The following is a 21,624-nucleotide window of genomic DNA, read 5'->3' as shown; positions in this document are numbered from 1 at the left end:
TGTATATGCTCCTTGTAGTTTCAAGGGAATATGGTTTTTCATGCGTTACGACAGTTTACAAAGCCCTGCAAGAATTAAAATGGCGTGGAAAAATAGGAAGCTATGGTTTTTGATGTATTTCAATCCGTAACAATCAAATTTGTACTTAGATCGTTTTTTATTTTTTCGCTTTTTAATTTTGAAAAACAACAAAAAAAAACATGAAAAACCATGTTTTTTGCATTTTTCTCGAAAAGTAACTAGGAAACCCCCCAATCTGACTTCGGATTCGGAGTCAGCAACGAAAAATGCATAATTATACACCTGTCTAGCGATCTGCTCAGGATACTTTTTTCTTTTTGTGGGCCTGTGTTATTATTACCACAACACAAACTCCATTTAATACTAACATTTGCGAACATTTTAAGTGGTAAAAAGCGTTTCATTGTCTAAAGTAAATCTGAACTACCACTGCTCCCGATTAGACTGTCGCCATTTTATTTCGCAGCTCCCATAATTCACCGGTGCTCTTCCAATAATTTCTTCAGGCACCTATTCTTAATATCTCTATTATAGCTATACTTATAAGGGGTTTGACTATACGATATCCCTGGTATATGGAAAATATTCGAAGATATTCATCATTTTCGCTGATCCAGAGATCTTTCTAAATCCCTTCGTTCGTTTTCAACTAAATGTTTAGCTAGAATAAGAAATAATAAGGCCCCGGAAGCTGGAATTACAACATTGCCATATCGATGTGGGCACTATGCCATAATTTAGTGATTATTTAGTGCTAATTTATGCTGCAGAAAACAAATTTTGTCCCCGGTAATTTTGGTCAAAAACGTAGTAATGCTAGCTTCAGCTGAAGCCACAACTCCGGTATGCGAAACTCGGAAACTATTAGTGGCATCAAATTCTCCTTTGTGCAGGAATTTAGTGCTAATTAAGTGCTCTGGATTTGTGCTATGCAAAAAATCCGGGCACTTTTTTTTCTACCAAAAACGTGTAGTAATGCTGGCTTCAGGTGAGTCTGGTTTGTGGAACTTGGAAATTATTAGTAATATTAAGATCTGCTTTAAGCAGGAATTTAGTGCTACGTAAGTGCTCTGAATTTGTGCTATGAAAAAAACCTGGGCACTTTTCTTTTACCAAAAACGTGTGGTAATACTGGCTTCAGGTGAATCTGGTATGCAAAACTCGGAAACTATTAGTGGTATCAAATTCTCTTTTGCGCAGATATTTAGTGCTAATTAAGTGCTAATATATTGAACAAAAACAAAATGTTGTGCCCGATAATTTTGACCAAAAACGTGTACTAATGCTGGCTTCAGATGACAGATGTTGTGAAACTCGTAAACTATTAGCGATATAAAGATCTGGTTTGCGTAGGAATTTAGTGCTAATTAAATGCTTTGGATTTGTGCAAAGCAAAATATCTGAGCACTTTTTTTCTACCCAAAATGTGTAGTAATGCTGACTTCAGGTGACTCCAAAGCCAGCCTTACTACATGTTTAAACCAAAATTACCTGGCACAAAATTTAGTTTTTGCAAAATATATTAGCACTTGATTAGCACGAAATTCTTATACTATTACTATACTTATTACTATATTATTTAGTTATTACTATATTTTTTGGTAAAAAAAAGTGCCCGGATTTTTTGCTTAGTACAAAGCTAGATCACTTAATTAGCACTAAATTCTTGCACAAAGGAAAACATTTTATCATGAATAGTTTTCGAGTTTTATATACCAGTCATCTGAAGCAATCATTACATGTTTTTGATCATAATTACCGGGCTCAAAATTTAGTTTTTGCAGAATATATTAGCACTTAATTCGCACTAAATTCCTATCCGAAGGAGAATTTGATACCACTAATAGTTTCCGAGTTTCGCATACCAGAGTCACATACCGGAGTTGTGGCTTCAGCTGAAGCTAGCATTATTACATGTTTTTGACCAAAATAACAGGGCACAAAACTTTTTTTCTGCAGCATAAATTAGCACTAAATTATGACATAGTGCCCACATTGATATGACAATGTTGTAATTCCAGCTTCCGGGACCTGAAATAATATCCGTCACAGCTCAATTTTTTTACCGTGCAGTAATTTAATAGTAATTTTTCTATGGAAATTGTAGTACTAATTAAAATTTTTATAATGTAAGTGAAAAATTCAATTGTAGTTGCTATTTTATATGCTAAAACTGAACTTGATATATGTAGATTAGACCAGTGTATGAGGAAACCCGTCACGTATAACAAGTTTTCTCAAACGTGTATACTATAGTTTATAGTTGCTATCAATAATTTTACGCCCAAAGTTAAATGAATACTTATAGTAAAATGGAAAGAAAATTTCTTACTATACACTCAAAAAAATTCTGGTTGAATCAACCAGAATCCTGCTTAATTCAACTAGAATAAAGTGTTAAACATGCCCTTACTATAAATTCTGGTTAAAAGTATCAGAAGTTTCTGGTTGACAATTTTCTGTTTAATGTAACCAGAAATTCGGGTAAATGTAACCAGAAGTTCTGGTGAGGTTAACTCTAAATATTTACTAGACGGTTTTCTGTTAGCTTAAGAATACAACGTTCTGGTCAACATAAGCCGATGTTCTAGTAAACTTAACCAGATGTTATGGTGAACTCAATCAGATATTCTGGTAGATGTCGATTTTCGACATTTGAATTTCGATACTTTTCTAACTTCATGGAGTCTTCCTAACCCCCTCTGAAATTAAAAGGACTACATGTAACATTTTCCGAAAGAAAATAATCCAAAAGTTTCCGACAAAAAAGTGTAGCTACTATTTTCCGCTTCACTATAATGCCGCCTCCCTATTATCTATAGGTGAATATATAAGCAAAAGTAACGTATTGTTGACGCGTTCTGTTTCTGAAACTATTCGTTAAGACTATTTTTTTCGTGATTTTACATCACACACATGTAGATTACTTGGTCAACACCCACATTCTCGAACATTCACTTTATTTATTTATTTTCAGAATTTTAATATTTTAGAGAATACTTTTCAAAGACAGCCAAAACATCTGTCCCTGATTTGAAAATATTCCTGTAGCACTGATGTTTAGACAGATAACGCTCAATTTTTTCTTATAACACAACTACATTCATGTTTTACCATAATTATTTATACTTATATAACTGAAAATACAATTAACAAATTGCAATTGTTCGAGAATTGAACATTTACGACAAAGCGTCAATTAACACATTCAGCAACAGGACATAAGACATAAGACAGATTTCTGGAAATCGACAAAAGATCGCGACACTTCTGTTACCAGAAATATTAACCAAAACAGCGTTAACCAGAAAAAATCAACCAGAGTTCATTAACTAGAATTTTCTAGTTATATCAACCATAATTTCGGATTAAAATAACTAGAAAGTTTTTAACCAGACGCGTCTAGTAACTTTAACTAGAACATTTTTTTTGTGTCACCCAGAAAACGATTGGGTTATATCATTCATATTTTTGTTCGTTCAAACCTAGAATTTGACTATTGTATGGACAACAAAACATTAGCTTGAAGCAACCAATTTTTTTGTTAATTTAACCAAATATTTTGGCAGGCTGAATATTTGGTAGATTCAACCAAAATTTGCTTCACTCAACAAAATTTTAATGTATATCCAAGAAAAAAGTTTTTTTTTATTCAAGTAAACTTTCTTTCTAAGTATAGCTTTTAAAATAAACTATCCAGTCTGACTGACACATAAAGATATCACAAATTAATTCACACAACGTTCGAAGAAAGTATATATTTTTTTATTTGAAAACTATAAGTCACCTGCATTAATAACAATTAATTAGTATACAAACTATTTCAAACCCCAACATATAAACAATATATTTACTGACATAATTTTAACTTGATTCAGTTATATGAAAATATGTTAAATTGATTCAAAACAAAGTTTAAAAAAATAGAATTAATATTTTGTACAGCGATTTAGTAGCCGTTTTGCTCCAGTTTATTCTCGAGTCTGCTTTCATGGAAATAACTAATATACAAGCATAAATTCAATTAATTGACAATTTTAATATTTACAACAGATGGTATAAATTGATTAAAATTGTTTATATGTGATATCTAGTATTATGGAATTTTCTGGTCACCTATAAGCCATTCCCAGCTCGTTCGGATAACGGAAATTTCCACAATACTAGACAGTGCTTTATTTTCAATGAAAAATTAATAGAAGTTCGACGTTTTCTAGTTATGTAGGAAACATCTAAAACTTTTCTTTTTAATTTTATTCCAAATGGAACGCTTTCAATTATAATACAATTTAGTGCCAAACCCCAATGTTTTTAAAAATAAAAAATAAATGAAAAGCTTTAATGTATTTCAGTTTAAATATTCCAATTTAGATATTTTATTTTTAGTTATATAATTTATGTTACGATCGTTTTTTTTTCTGAAATTGTAATTAAATACAAAGTTATGCCACCATATCAATTAATAAATTAAGTATTAAATTTGTATGCTGATCAACACAAATAAAATGTTTTTAAATGATAACAAAATGTAAATTTAAAATTTGATTTAACACCATCCGAATACAAGTAATTTTTCACACTAAGCATTTGGCAGTATAGCCATATGTCAAGAAAGTAAACTTAACCTGCAATACCCAGGAAAAAAATTATTATCTGAAATTTCGCCCACTTCCCGATTCCAACAGAAGCTGTCTGCCAACTTCAGTCAACGCGACAGCGTCCTCGTCATATTTTACCTCGGTATGTTTTGCTATTATTAAGCACAAATACCCTGGAGCAAGTACCAATAAGCAGTAATTCAACTTTCACATTATATTTTCTGTCTCCAAGACAGTTTTCCTAACAATATACAACGTGTTTTAAAGCCAAAATGAACCATTTTTGGAGCCCGCGAAAGGCCTCTCCATAAGATTCCATGTTTTTTTGACACGGCTTTAAACATTTATAATTAAAACTTTAACTCGGAAAGGGTCCCTAAGAAATACATTATGTGAAAGAGGACATATTATTCCACAAAAAAAACAACTAATTTTAATGATTTTTCATCTGAACGATCCAATAGCCGGACTACTTTAATGCTAAAGTTATAACTAATAAGCATACAAAATAGCTGTGTCAATTAGTGATATAAAAATACAAGTTTAAGCCTTTTAGCAATTTAGCGACTCGCTAGGTTTAAAAGAAAGGGGAAAATATGAACCAAATTTTTATTAAGAATCACTTTCAAGTATTGTTGAATTTTCAAGGTTTACATTTTTTTTATCTTGCATTCCAAATTTTTTATGTTCAAGCGTTGTCTTTGAACTTGTACTTGAATACATGGGAGTGTTTATTTTCTGATGACTAACTTGAAATGTTTCGAGTTTAAACATTTTTAACGTAAACTTGTTTGGATTCTAAATTGATTAAATATTAGAATATTGAATTATTCAATTAAATTAATGATTTCTTTTATAATCGTGTTGTGTTCAAAAGTTAAAAATAGTGATATTTATCATTTTGTGTAAAGGCCCTTTTAAAATATTAACTAAATTACATTTTTACTTGAAATATTCAAACCTTAAGTGAAATCTTTAAGGCTGAAACTTGCAACATTCAAATATTTTAAATAGTTTGAAATTGAACTATTTTAAATAGTTTAAAATCAAATTCGATTTGAAATTCCATAACTCCCTTTGGTTTCAAGTCAGATTTTCAGGTAGACTAGGTTTTTCAACTAAAGTCCCAATTTCCAATCAAGAATTGAATTTAGTGTCACTTCCCGTTTTAAAAGATAAGGTGATTAATTTTTAAATCTTAAAAAATCAAAATATGAATCGCGAGAGGAAAACATGTGAATTTACGATGTATCTAAATAGAAAATATGTGTGATTTGAAACCATTCTGATTCGAATCCAACAGGTCTCTAGTTAAGATTCACTTTTTATAGTTCTCGGATTTCTAATTTTTATTATTATTATTATTAAGAAAATAAACTACATCATTATTCACTGCTATGATTCTCTTTTTAATCCCAAATTAAAAACTTGACTAGATCAATATTAAATTAAAAATTCAACTTCGTTTTTTTATACAAATTCTGAATATGAATAAAATCGATTACAATTCACATTTTAATATAACAAACATCAATCTATAATAACTTTCCAACGATTTTATTTATACATTTTTGTTTGCAATCCATGTAAAAAGTGTACATTAAGCATCTCTTTAATATGATAAATGTGAACAGTCATTCTCTCAGAGAACAGCTGACAATTTTTAAATATAAATAGTAAAGCAAATTAAAATTTTGTTATTCATTGCGCAAGTTCTTTGCGCATTTTTCGTCTGCTGGAGTGAAAGCCCAACGTTGGGTTCTCAACAATAAGCACGTGCTCACCTAAATAATATTGTTGCTCCTGAAAATACTTTAAAAAGTATGAAAGATTTTCAAAAATTATTTTACAGTTAAAAACATTCCAACTACAAAATTGTATCGTTACAAAGTTACTGTTAAGATTTTCATTTAAAAATTATTTCTTTGAAAAATTCCGTTATTTAGTTCTAGTTTTAAAAATTGTCTAACCAAAAAAGAGATCATAACCTCTAAGCTCAATTTGTAAGAACGAATGGTCACTTTTGCGAACCTATTGACACTTCGTATTTTGGAGTTGATCCAGTATTCACAGAAGGAACAAAGAAAGATATGCAATTTTAAAGTACTATTGATCACTTCTCGTTATTTTGAATATCAACTTTCTCAATTCAAACTCTATCCAGTCCAATATATAGGCATATATTATTACCTGTGACTCGTGGCCGTGTCCAGCATGGTAATCCCAATCACAGTGTTTGGTGCACTAGCACGTCATTAAAAAAAATTCATCACTGAATTCGCTACTCGACGGGACTATAAATTAAATATATACACGTATATATATAACGTTGAGCGTAAACACGTTCACGAAGCACCAAAGATCACACGCGAGTTTTTTTATTCGTGAATGAAGGCGGAAGAAGACACGTTGAAGAGGAAAAGCAAAAGACGAAGAAGAAAGACGCCTTTCGCGGCGCGATCGCGCGACGCACTTCTCTTTCCTCTCCTTTCCGGTGTACACGACACTAAACGAAAGAGGATGATTTCAACAAATCGGGGAAACGCGCACAATCGTGGGCGAGTTTTTGCACTGGCTGTTTCGACGCGACACGATGGGTAAAGCGGGAGTGAAATGCACTTGTATTTTACCGGGTCCACTAATGATGTGCGAAGATTTTTTGAAAGTGCTATACAAAAGATCCGCACGTACGCAGAGACCGTAACATACTGAGGAAACACATGATTTCGCCGAGCTTAGTGCACAATATCGCCGTCAGAGTGCAGCAGTCATGGAAGGTTCGGGTCGATCCGGAACGGGCTCGTCTCAGATCGGTTCGCGCTTAGTGTTCGCTTGCAGTTCGCGGTTTCAATTTGAACGTCGAAGCTCTGCGATTGGAAGGGAGATGATGCACAGTCTTTACAAGATTCACAACTAAATAGTTGAACTTCCAAGCAAAAGGAGTGATTTTCTACAAAACAGATTAATTTTTAACCAAATAATTAAAGTTTTCAATACAATGATGAATTTCTAAACAAATACTCAATTTTTAAAACAAACAACTAACAACTAATCAGTTAGATATTCAACATGATAATTAAATTTTCGACCAGGTAGTTGAATTTTCAATAAAAAAATATTAATTCTTAACGAGAAATATGACAGTTGGTATTTCACACAGGATAAAATTTTAATATAAAATAAAAAGCAGTCGAAGTGAACCAAAACTATTAAATCTAAAAAAAGTAATAGTTGATATTCCAAACAAAAAAGCTGTACAATTTAAATGAATAACAGTTGAATTCTACCAAAAAGATGAAAATTCAACAAAATTGTTGAATTCTCAACCAAAAAATATTAATTTTTAACAAGAAAAAAAAAATTTTCAACCAAAGAGATGGATTTTTAACTGACAAAATGAATTTTACATTAAATAGTTCCAATTTTGACCAAGCAGTTCAATTTTCAATCAAGATTAATTTTCTATTAAAAAAGACGAAGTTGCAATAAAATATGTAAATTTGCAACCACATTATTCAATTTTCAACTAATTATAGAGCAGTTAAATATTTAGATAATAAAATTAATTTTCAACAAAAGAGTTGGATTTTTAACAAGGAAAGATTTTTCAGTCAAAAGAGAAAAAAATGGCAACCAAATTGTTGAGTTTACAAATCCAAAATGCGATTTCTCTAGAAAACAGTGGTATTTTCAACCCGAAAATATGAAATTCCGATAAAAATGTTAATTTTCAAATAAAGAGATGGATCTACAACTAACAAAATAAATTTACAACCAGCAAGTTTATCTTTCAACAAAGCATTAAAATTTTTAATCAGTTTCCAACCAATAATGGAATAGTTCAATTTTCAGTTCAAAAATTAATTTTCGAGGAAAAAGACCAACTTTCCTACAAAATGGTCAAATATTCAAGCAGTAAAATGAATGTTCAACCAAATTGTTAAATTTTCAACCAATGAGTTGAACGTCAAAAAAAAAAGAATGAAATTTCAATGAAAAATTAATAGTTGAATTTTTTACTAATTAAACAAATTTCTAACCAAAATTAGAATATTTAAATTTTCAATTAAAAAAATTAATTTTCAACCAACAAAAAATTGATGGATTTTCATATTGGGTTTTATTAATTCAGTTCGCATTTATGCAAAAACGAGAAAAAGGGGAAGTTTCTTGTAAAAAGAAAAAAATTCTTTAACAAAAGGGTTAATGAGGGGAACAGGGGAAACAGTGTGAAGTCTGCGTATTTAAATGCTTTGTTTGTGAAATAAAAGCACTAATTTCTATTTGTCCTAGCCTTCCTAAAATATGTTATTCGCATCCATGTATGATGTCATATTCTATGCCCCCCCCCCCCCGACAGTTTGTGCAGTTTGTGAACGGCTTCAGAGGGTGTTCTCCTGTTATATGACAGTTTGTTTCAAGATATATTCATTTTCGATCCTTTCATTAAACAGTTGCAACATAGAGTTTCCTATGATAATTAACATATGATGTAGCTTGCAACTTTAATTTTAGTTACCTTGGATATTAATGGACCGAAGCGGGGAACCTCACATGACGAGTTTGTGAGAATCTTTACTTGGGGTGGTAGCTAGAGAGATTGATCAACAACCTGGGACGGAGCAGCGTTACGGATCGAACGTGTTATTTCAATAAATAACACGATAATTCTAGATCAATCTAAAACCAAGCAGGCTTTGTTAAAATAATTTAGGATGTGTATAGATGTCCGGTGCCAAGGGCTTGGTTGATATCCGGTAGATTACTCTGATTGGTTACACGGCAGTGGGCTGGGTTGCCGGACAGCAGCATCGCGTGTACGGAATTGGACTTAGTACATTTTTTATTTTTTTGAGATGTACACCAGACATAACTTAAAAATGAAGTATATAATTTGGGAGAATATAAGTGTAACTTCTTTTTGACACTTGAATATATCATTGTTAATTAACAATGAGTTATTTGGTGTTTCCGATTTTATCTTTCCTTGTAAATTTACTTTATCATTCTTTTATAACAAAAGATTTTTTATATCGTAAACGATAAAGATTAAATATAAAATTATACTTGTTATCTACAACGAATAAAAATCGCAAACACTAACTAAACTAGTCATTGAAACTCATTGTAGGATTCATTGAAGCCAAAATCAATTCCTGAAGACGATTCGGAAAGTAATTTTTCTTTTAAATCACGTCTCATACGATTAAAATATAAGAAGTAAATTTTGTAGTTGTTAATTTTTAAATCATTTTTATTTTATTCAGGGAAAAGAAATATTAAATATATTATACACACAAACATGTTACATCTTAATTTGAGAAATACACTTAAATTTAAAGATTAACTTAAATTAAGCAATCAGTTATAGATTAATTCAAGTAAAGTTGATCTGAATTAAGGAAAGCATTAAACAATTAAAAACTCTTGACACTTTAAATATGTACTGGAAAAATGCCTAGAAAAGGGCATTCAAAGCGAAAAGGATAGTGTTTTCCAGAATGATCAAGAGAAAAATTATGTAACCCTAATATGCGAAAGAAAATATTCGAAATCAGTTTTGTAGTAAGTATTGATTTTCATTAATAGTTTAACATTCAATTTTTTATCGTACATATAAAAAGCTCAGTTGATATTTGAGATATTAATTTGTTGTAGATAAAAATTATAATTTTAGATTTGTCCATCAATATTTCACAATTCAAATCAACAAACAATTATGATATTAAGCTTTTTTATAAGGTAACTCATTCTTTGTGATAGCTGCATGCTCATTCGCACATGCTCATTCGCCCAGCGAGAAATACAAAATGGTAGGAGCTAGGGATATGTGAAGTGACAGCTCTGTTTTTCTCGTAGGTTTAAGATTGTTTTCGCGACCCAAAAATAATCAAAAATGTTCGAAAATATAAGTATTATAAAATATAAGAATACTATGAATACGTGATTTTTCCTCCGTCTGAAAATCCCCCAACGGGAACAGAAAAAGTGGAAATCCTATTGCTCTCAATCGACTTAGTAAAATTTAACGAAAGCATTTATTTAACCTATTTTTCATTATTGAATCTTTTTATAACATATAAATTCGAGAATTATTAAAATTTATAATTATTTATATTTTATTAATTTATTTAAACGTCTTAAAAAATGCAAAAAAGAAATATATGTAAATGTGTGAATTTAAATAATTTTAACACTAGAGAGGCAGAGTCGAATGGGTGAGAATTAAAATTTCAGAATTTACATTCCGCATGAAGGAATTAAAAAACTCATTACACATATGTGTGAACTTATTAGAAGGAATTAAATAAAATCAAAATATGACCACTTCTGAGGAATAAAAAATATTTCTGTGAGGTGCGTTGGCGGTACAATTAGAAGGAATTAAATATATTGAAAACACGTTCTCTTTGGGAGAATAGAAAACCGTGTGGCGGTCGCTATGGAAATAGAAGTGAATAAGTTTCGGAGGTATCTTATTCTTACCCGTGCAGAAATTGCCAAATGTTTGCCTTATTTCCGATTTGGGCCAGATCGGGCACACAATTTTATGGTTGTTAAATTTGGCCCCGCCTAGAGCCCGACTTAATAGCCAAGCTTGCCAGTAGATGGCGCTCCATTAATTTCGGGGACTAAAGTGGGTTGACTCTAAATCGCCCAAGTTTCAACGTAAAGTGTCAAGCGTCAAAAATATTTCCATTAATATTTGGAAAAGTGACAAAATAAGTGGGAAAAATACCAAAAGTGAGCACAAGACGAATGCGTAGGTATAGTATACTTCAAAATATTCCTGAAATACGTGTTGAATACTATAATAAGTAAATTTATTAAGAATGTTAAGATGAAACTTAACCTCGAAATGAGGTTATTTATTTATAAGAAAAGTAGCAAAAGTAATATTTCATTTGTTGAATGTGAAAACGAATTAGATCAACAATAACGTCATAAACATATTTATTTTCACGCATTTTTAGGTGATTTGATACTTTCCACAATTAGGTTCAATATAGAAATTGAAAGCAACTTAAATTTAGAAATTAAAACCAAAAATATATTGCAAAATACTTAAATGGTTTATCATACACAAATACTGGCTGTTCTGTTGCGTCGTTTGACTTTTTCCGTTTGCTCGAAAAAAAGTGTCTGACATACTCCAATTTTTTCATATCGTGATCTGTTAGATAACCCGATATTTATATTCTCAAATTTCAGTTAAGGAGGTGATATATTAGATTTTAATATTATTTTATTTAAGAATCCCTTTTAATTAAGAATAAGAAAAATAAATTAATATGGGCCCGATCGGTGCCAGGTATGGTTATCTCTGGGCGCAGCGCTCGGGCCCCGATCGGGCATCGCGTTTTATTTCGAATCTGGCCCCATCTAGATAGCCTGATTTGGGCAAAATTCTGCCCGATCTGGCCCCGATCAGATCCAAATTGGAATTTTTGCACAGTTATGGTGGTATTTTAGACAGATGGAAAAATCGCGCATTCAAAATAATAGAATAATCTTCACTTTATTCACTTTATAACTATAGGACAACAATCTAGATGTTCAACGTTAGCATTTGTAGATCTTAAAAAGTGAGAAATACTCTTTAGCATCCAAAATGTTCAACTGAAATTTCCGAGATATTACATGTATGGTATGGTTACGTCAAATAGCGCCTGTAAATATTTGAGGAGTTTACTTATTTATGGTCATTTAAGGAATTAATTGATAACTTATTTGTGAATTTGAAATTAAACTTCAATGCTCATACACGAAAGAAAAACAGGCAAAGGGTATGAAATGTCGATCAGATGATACATTCAGTCAAGTTGAGGTTATGTTCAATAGATAATTTTGATTCTTTGAAAATTTTCCAAAATTGTAACATTGCATAATTGTAATATTGTAAATATATTGGGAATGGTTAAACTGCGGTAAGCCACATGGTGACAACAAACCGAACTAGAAAGAATAGGTACGATCTTGTGGAAAAATGCGAAACCGAGAACATTTTTAAAATTCTCTGATTTTTCCTTGAAGAATATTTTATAAACGGAATAAAACAGTTTTTCATATACAAATTTTCAAATGTAATCATTTATTTCAAATAAAAAAATGTATTTTCTACTATGAAAGATGACTTTTTAACCAAATACTTGAATTTTTAAAATACTAGTTAAATATTGAACCTAAAAAGACAAATTCCCAACGAAAAAGTTTCATAGTATATTTTAATAAAAAAGAAGGAAATTTATAAAAAAAAAGAATTCTCATATGACTTCAAAAAAAAATTAATTTTCCTCGAAACTGATGCATTTTTACTCAACAAAACCGAAATTTCAAACTGAAAAATTAATTTTTTTTACCAAAAAATGCGAATTTTCAGGTAAAAAAGATCCATCTTAAAAAAATGGAAGTTATATTTTTTGTTAAAAAATGAATTTTACACCAAAAAAACAGTATATTCCACTAAACAGTTAAATTTTCAACCAAAGAAAATAAAATAAAAAGAAAATTTCAATGAAAAAAATAAACATTTAACAATGTAATTAAATTTTTACCCAAGTAGTTGAATTTTTAATTTAAAAAGATTATTTGAATACTCCAGCAAAGAAAAATGATTTTTAACCGAAAAGTTGCATTTTAATATTTAAAAAAATTCATTTTCGTCTAAAATAGATAAAGTTTTAAATCAAAAAGATCAATTTTCAAAAAAATAGTTGAATTTTCTGTTGAAAGAGATTTCAGTTGAGTTGTCACGAACAAAATATTAAGTTTTTAAAAAGAAATAAGTTTTTGATGAAAAAAATTAATTTTCCATTAAAGAAGACGAATTTTTGACCAAAAAGAATGTCTTCTTAACTAAATTGTTGAATTTTCTATTATATAGTTGCATTTTTATCAAAAAAGATTAAATTTCTCTTAAATTAGAACAATTTTTAATTACAAAATGAAAAGGTTGAGCTTTCATTCAAAAAAGTTTCCGGTTCATATTGCAAGATCAAAAATGGATTTTTTTAACAAAACATAAACTTCTACAAAAAAGATTGAATTTTCAATTTAAAAAGAATTTTTTCGACCAAAAAGAATGAATTTTTAACAAAATAGTTGAATTCTCTAACAAACGGTTGCATTTTTATCCAAAAAAAGATGAAATTATTTTTTAAACAAATGGATGTTTAATTGAATAAAAACAAAATTTAAAAAATAGTTGAATTTTTGTCCAGAAAATATTTCATCTTTTTTCAACACCCAAATATTATATTTATATAGTAGAATTTTCAACCAAGAATTATGACTTTTTAACAAAATTGTTGAATTTTCAACCAAGCAGTTGGATTTTTATCCAATGAAGAAAAAATTTTTCCCAAAGCATGTGAATTTTTAAATAAAAAAGACAAACTTTTAAAAAAAGAGTTGCATTTTCAACCGAAAAGTTACAGTTTTATTCAAGAAAAATTCCCAAAGCAGATTCCAGTGCACTTTCTAACACCGAATTACCAAAATAAGAACTATAAACAATTTGTAACCAAAATGGATGTATTTTTAGAAAATTATTAAATTTTCAACCAAATAATAAAACTTATAACTAAAAGGATAATCTTTAGCAGAAAGTTGTTGCGAATTAAGATTCGAGATTCTTCAACTTAAAATAAGATTGTTCAATTTTAAACGCTTTGAATTAGAAATGATACAATTTCAACTCCTTTCTAATAAAATTGTCCATTTAAAAAAAATGTTAGCCTGAAATTTTTGAATTTGGAACGGTTTTAATTAGAAATAATATAGTTTTAATTCCTTTGAATTTTAAATGGTAGATTTTTTTGGAATTGTATTCGAGAAATATTTCTTTTTTAACGTTTTGTACTTGTCCTATATTCGAAATTTTATTTGAAGCTTAAATCATTAAATACGCGAAATTCTGCACCAAAAAAAACAACAATGATTGTACTATTTATTGTGATTTTTACCAGATTATAAACTAAAATGGACTTATTTTGAAGCAAGCATGAACTTAAAATAATTTTCTATCAATTTATACATAAAATATTTACTATTTAAAAATCTGATCCAAAAGTTAGGTTAGAATTCGTATTTAAATTCCAATCGTCAATTATTCGTACTCTTTGCATAATATGGACAAAATTTGTGGCTATATACATTAATTAAAGTTTATTTAAGCTTACAATACATTAAAACTGAAATGAAATAGTGAAATAATAGTTTTGTTGTTTATTTGTTAAAAAATATTTATGACAAAAATGTTGTTCTTTTTTTACTCTATAAGATTGAAATTCTATCTAAAACGATTTGTTTTTTATGGAGATTTGTTTTTAGTGTTTAATCATTGTGTTAAACTTCACAAAACAATCGTAAAAACACTTTTATGCAAAAATTAAAATACATCTTTAAAATTGTACCTACTCTTTCTAATTCCAGTTTTCGGCACCAGGTGGCGAAATGTTAGACTACCATTCCCAATAGCCGTCAAATATCGTCGTAAAATTCCAATGCGCATGCGCTCGGACGGTTTTAACATCTGAATGTGTTTCAGTTTAACATACAAATATTTCTGCGTCTAAGATCTCAAAAAGATAGTGAATGGTTGGCATGAATATCTGCATGTTAGGTGCTACAATCTTATCCTTTGAACATCTACATTTAAACATACATTTTCCTCCGTGTACCTAACAAAAACAGTGCATGCCCAAGGAGGAAAGCGGTCTTCATCGGCCCTCGCCTATCACTCCTTTCCGAAAACATTGCCCTCATCATGAGCCTGAGTAAATAATATTATGTTATGCGGTCTTATGCTAGGCTGTGACTCCTGCCTCTTCTACACCATGATACATTCGATATTTTTTATAACAAATGCGTCGATATATCGCCGTGTTTTTCATGACTGTAGATCCCATCGTAAGTGCCGCTTTTCAAGGTTATATGTATGCAATGCCAATGTATATCTATGTTGTAAAAATAGCATATTATGCTCCTAGAAGGAGAAGACGAAAAACTCTCTCTCCCCCTTGGCACATATGACATTTCTTAGAAGAAATGGATGATTTCAGACATTTCTCGAAATACAGTCATGGTTTCAGTCCATATTAGATATTCAATCAAGAAAGCATGATTTGCGGCCATTTTAAAGGTGATTTATGGAAACTTACCATAAATTGAACAATAAATTCAATTTGAAAATGACTAAGACAGGGAGCACAGCGCAATAGGAGTTCAAAAAAGGGGTAATAGGATAAACAATATCCATTAATTCTTATATTTCGAAAAGAAAAAACCTTTTTATAAGAAATGCTAAATTTTGAAATAATCTTTAATGATTTTTTAAATACTCAGCTATTAAAGAATTAATTTAAAAATGAGATATAATTAGGAAGTTGGAAATCCATTCACAGTAGTATAGGTAAAAAGGCCAAAGAAAAGATAAAATTAATGAAATACACCATTTTTACATGTTCAGTAGAGCGAAGCAAAATGCAAAAATTAATCGAATCGTTTGAGCTGAGGGAAAACAATTTATGGGTCGACATCCAAAATAAGTAAAGAACAAAAATTTGAAATAGATTAATATTTTCTGTTCTCGTTTTTAAATGTACAATTTAACAATTTTTAAACTAAAACAAAATTTTGCCTTATGTAGAATTTTTTGGAAAATTTACAAAACATGCTTTTTGGATTGATACTTTTTCGTGGTGTATATAACGTTCCAAATTAAAAAAAAAATTAAATGCCCAAAAAGCTAAATCACGACCAAAGTTTTTTTCCGAAACAAAAAATTCTAAAATTATTCTTTGTTTCAAGCTGAATAAATTTCTGGTTCGACGTATACAACTCCTTTTAAATGTGTTCATATGACTCAATAAAAAAAAAACATGTTTTTGCACATTTTCAAAAAAAATTGTTATTCAGCAAAAAATGTATGTTTAAATTGCGTACTTTTTTATTATTGTTTACTATTAAAAGCTGTAAACATAAAAAGATCACAGTAAGTTGTAAGGCAAAATGAAATATTCTGAGTTTGATATAGTTAAATTTTACTGATTTAATTTTTTTTCGCTTTTGTCGAATGCCGCGCCGCAGTTAGGTGTAATAGGAGCTGTGCGGGGTGCGCGTGGTCTGCATTTGTCACTCTGGCGAGCAGTTAGGCGTGAACCGACAAAAGCGGCGCAGGCTATAATGAGTTAGTTCCCACCCACCGCCAGCCCCCATATCGGTGCTATAGAAGAGTTTCACTATACTTATTTAAAAAGTACTATATATTTTGCAACTGTTCCCCTTTTTATATTGGATGAAACATCTGTCTCCAGTTTTCAAATTTTCAACATGCTTCAAAATGCTTCAGCCTCACATTTTTTTACATTCTCATCATTTATGATTGAGAAAGTATTAGAATTGTCGGAAATTTGACATCACACTTTTTCAACGGATCTCCACGTTTCGAGACCCCCTGAATCCGAAAATCAGGTTTTCACCATGGCGTCTGTCTGTCTGTCCGTCCGGCCGGCCGTCCGTAAACACGATAACTCTCGAAAAAATGAACGAATCAAATTCATCTTTGACACATTTTTTTTAGGTCCTAAAAGAAAGGACGAGTTCGTGCACCAGTCATTTTTGATAAAAATTCAAAAAGTGAGCGCATTTTGAAAATTTGTGACACAACTTTTTTCTGAATTTGAAAATTCTATGTACGGATAATTATAGTATTAAAAATAACAAATAATTTATCCTCATGACTTTTTTCAATAAAAAGAAAATTCTCAGAGTTATAGCGTTTTCAAAATTTTTTTAATCAATCGAAAATCAAAATTTGAAGCCAAAAATCATTTTTTCATGCAGGCTCTCGTGTTTCTGTGACTTCTTCATTTCTCTTCTAACTAGGGTCTCATTCACACATTCTAACCATTCTTTCCGCGGTCTACCTTTGGGCACGCTGCCCTTTACTTTACCTTGATACACTTGTTTCGTTAGTCGTTCGTTTGGCATTCTCTCAACGTGTCCGAACCATCTTAAACGATTTCTTTCCCATGTGTCTACTAGCGTCTCTTCTGCACCACATTCTTTTAGAATTATCTCGTTATTTACTTTGTCTATTAGGGTTTTCCCGCATATTATGCGCATGAATCTCATGTCAATTGCGTTAATTTTACTCTTATCTTTTTCTTAGTAAGTCCATGTCTCGCTACCGTATAGTATAGTCGGTACAAATATAGAATTATGTATTGCCATTTTAGCTTTATTTGATATATTTTTACTTCTGATAAGGGGACCTGCTCTACCAATAACCTTCTTACCTTCATTTATTCGTCTATCTAATTCCTCATCTATCTTCCCGTCCCTAGTAAATAAGCTACCAAGGTATACGAACTTCTCAGCTTGTTAAATTCTCTCATCATTTAATAAAATATTGCATAGTGTTTTCTCATTCTTTCCTTCGAACACCATAGTTTTTGTTTTATTTGCGTTAATTTTGAGTCCCATGCTCTTCATGATTGCATCTAGTTTATTCAGCATTCTTTGAAGGTCTTCGATCGACTCTGCCATAACAACCTTATCATTTGCGAACGCTAACCCACGTACCCTTACTGTTTCGAGATCCACACCCTCTTCGTCGAAGAGAGCCAATCTTTAAATTTAACTTTTTTCTGTTATTTGCCTTAAGCTAAATATTTGATCCGTACATGATCTTCCTGACATAAACCCACTTTGGACTTCCCAAATGTTTGCTTCTGTTATTTTCATTACCCTACGAATAAGTATTTTTGAATATATTTTACTTACGGTGCTTAATAAGCTAATCCCTCTGTAATTGTGGTAGGCACGCGCCACCGTGTTTAAGCATTTGAGCGTTAATACCGTCTACCCCGGCAGCCTTACCGTTTTTCAAGTTCTTAATTATATCCCTAACCTCAGTGACACAGACTTTTTCAATTGAGTTTTCCATCGCATCGTGTTCAACATCGCAGTTGTGGTGTCCTATAGCTTCATCTTCGAATTGTTTTCTAAAATAGTCTCTGAAAGCCTCTAGTATTCCGTCTGCATCATATACCATTTCTCCCCTACTATTTTTCATGTTGACAATTTCTGTACTTTTGTTTCCTTTCATTTTTTTATAAAGTAGTTTCCTGCTTCCCTCAAAGTCGTTTTGTATTTTTATCTCTCCTTCTGCTCTAATTGTATCTTTACTTTCTTTAACTAATCGTTTAAGTAGCCTGTTTTCGCGTCTATAATCATTTCTACGTCTACTTCTTTCCTCATTGCTAAGACCTGCGATGTTCAAAGTTCTCTTGTACGCTTATCTTTTTGCTTTTTGGGCAGCCTGAATTTCATCATTCCACCACGCATCACCAGAAATTCTTCCTACAACTGCGGTACCACACACTTCGATGATACATCTAACAAGGATATTCCGTAACATTGTCCAGGCGCCCTCTATATCTTTGTTTTTTATACGGTCCTCCCATGTAGCCCTATCTATGCTTTCGATTATCTTATTTTGGAAATCTATTCGCATATTCGGTTTCTGTAGGTTCTCAATTTTGATTCGCGTTTGTTTTGCTTTCTTGGGTCTCTTTTTTCTCCAACCCCGACCTAAGTTAATTTTTGAGATCAGAAGGTAATGATCAGTATTGCATTCAGGACCCCTCATGACTCTTGTATCTTTGACTAACTCTCTAAGTCTTTCATCCGTTACAACAAAGTCAATTATACTGCGGCTATTTTCTTTAGACCAGGTGTACATGTGGATAATTTTATGCCTAAACCAAGTATTTGTAATAAACAGACCCCTTTCTAAGGATAGCCCAACTAATTTATCTCCGTTATAGGTTGTTCTTGAATCCACAAAATTACCAAGTACTCTTTTTGTATCCTGATTTTGGATGCTCACCCAACCGTTCATGTCTCCTAGTAGAATTATTCTTTCCCCATGTTCGCAAATGTTTATTGTGTCATTTAATGTATCCCAGAAGGCGTCTTTTACTTCTCTAGGATCACTATCAACTGGCGCGTAGCATGCTATGATAAATAGTCTTCTGATTCCTACTTTCATTCTAGCCCACAGCAGTCTGGCAGACACGAAACCATGGTCTCCGAGATGCTGCTTTACTCTTTCATTCAAAATCAGACCTACTCCTTGTTTACCATGTGATTCACAGTTTACTCCTGACCATATTTCAAATCCGCCTTTCAACACGCCGTCTTTTATGTTTTTAGTTTCGCATCCCTTTTTCTTTGTTTCGGGTACACATAAAATATCTAGTTTCTTCACGTCCATAGTTTCACGTAATTCTTTTACCTTGAGATCATTTACTCCCCTAGCATTTCAAACACCCAGTCTCCATTCGTCGCCTGAAACATGACCTTTAGATTTTCCGTGTGCATGCCTTTTGTCATTAAAAGTTCCAGTGCTTTCCGAGGCTATTTTGTAGTTTGTATTATTCATTGTTTAGATTATACGCCCAACTAACACCTTTATGAAATAAGTTTATTTTCTGCTTCGAAATCATGTCAAAGTTAAGTATCAAATCGTCATATGGTGGAGATTGTAGTTCTAACGTCAGTCCCAACAAAAACTTCAGTTAATAAGGGAGGGTTGGGAGAGGGGGGGGGGGGGGGGGGGGAGTAGAACTGGAACCGAGAGAGTCGTCTTGGGTTTGTGTTTTTGTTTTCATGCTGAGAAGGTCACCAGCCTTCAGCAGCGTTGTGATATATGGAAGTTAGTATCCGGCCGTCTTCTCAGCGTAACGTTAATTCTTAACCCAGAATTTAATAGTAAAAATTTTCAAAATCGAGTTTTTAATTCAAAAGATGAATCCTTCTGTCCAGAATGGAATAATGTTCAACAAAATAGTTGAATTTTTAAACAAGAGATTAATTCTTAACCAAGAATTTGATAGTAAACATTTTAAAATTAAAAATCGAGTTTTCAATTTAAAAGATGAAACCTTCTGTCGAAAATAGAATAATGTTCAAGAAAATAGTTAAATTTTTAAACAACAAGTAGAATTTTCATCTAAAAGCTGAATTGTATATAAAAAAGGAAGTTTAAATAAAAGACATGAACTTTGCACAAAAGATATTTATTTTCCTCCAAGTATAATTTTCTATAAAAAAATTAATGTTTAATCATAGTTAAATTTTCGACAAAAAACATTAATTTTCTTGTAGTTAAAAAAAAATAATTCTTAAGTAATAACAAAAAAAAATCTACTAAATAGTTAAATTTTTTCAACTAAATTGATGAATCATCAACAAAAAAAACTAGATTTTTAACGAAGTAGTTCCACTTTCAACCAGAAAAGTTTTTAAAAATCATTAAAATTCTTTGAAATTCGTATTAATGATGAAATATCCTAAAATAAATCGAATCCTTCAAAATCTCATATTAAATTACTGTAAACAATTCAAAATTCCTTGGATTCTTTTTAAATTCTCTCAAATTTTTCAAATTCTTAAAAATCTTTTGAAATACCTAGACCTTTTTTTTAAATTTCAAAAGTACTTTGGAATTTAAAAAAATAAACCTTCTGAAAAATTCCTTTAAATTCCTTTAAATTATAAAAGTAAATATAAAATTCCTTGACGTATTTTAAAAACTTTCTCATATATTTAAAATATTTTGAAATCTCTTCAATTTTTTTAAAGCTTCAGATTGAAATTTAGAAAACAGAAAAATTTCAAAACGTTAAATATTAAAATGTTAGTAGATTAGGGTTTTGAAAATGGGATCAATAAAAATTCAAAGCTTTCGAAATTTAATCTTCCAAAATTGTCAATGACGAAATATGATTAAGTTTCATTTCTATATATATATATATACAATGTTAAGAAAGTGCATTTATACCAAATTGAAAATTTTCTATTTTGCTTTTTCCCAAACCAAGTACATAAAAGACCGCTCTCTTTCATAGTTGCCACGAAACTGTTATGGAAAACACAAGATAATGTAAGGGTCGACTTACGACTACGTCATATCCGAGAGTCGTTAAAATCGTCC

General features: G+C 30.8%; 2 protein-coding genes across 2 annotated transcripts in view; one reads left to right on the top strand and one right to left on the bottom strand.

Annotated features, from left to right (window-relative positions):
- Nucleotides 1–7,307, bottom strand: part of LOC117177775 (receptor-type guanylate cyclase Gyc76C-like) — a 245,150-nt gene extending 237,843 nt beyond the window's left edge. Inside the window, exon 1 of the mRNA XM_033368688.1 lies at nucleotides 6,810–7,307. The gene's annotated coding sequence lies outside the window, so the exon portion shown is untranslated. The remainder of the gene's footprint in view (nucleotides 1–6,809) is intronic.
- The window catches only part of LOC117178519, a 117,277-nt gene that overhangs the window by 79,373 nt on the left and 16,280 nt on the right, over nucleotides 1–21,624 (top strand). The gene's annotated exons all lie outside the window — the stretch shown is intronic.

The sequence above is a fragment of the Belonocnema kinseyi genome, chromosome 8, assembly GCF_010883055.1.
Source record: "Belonocnema kinseyi isolate 2016_QV_RU_SX_M_011 chromosome 8, B_treatae_v1, whole genome shotgun sequence".
NCBI lineage: Eukaryota > Metazoa > Arthropoda > Insecta > Hymenoptera > Cynipidae > Belonocnema > Belonocnema kinseyi.
The sequence above is the reverse complement of the archived record's forward strand: the minus strand, read 5'-3'. Positions and strand labels throughout refer to the sequence as shown.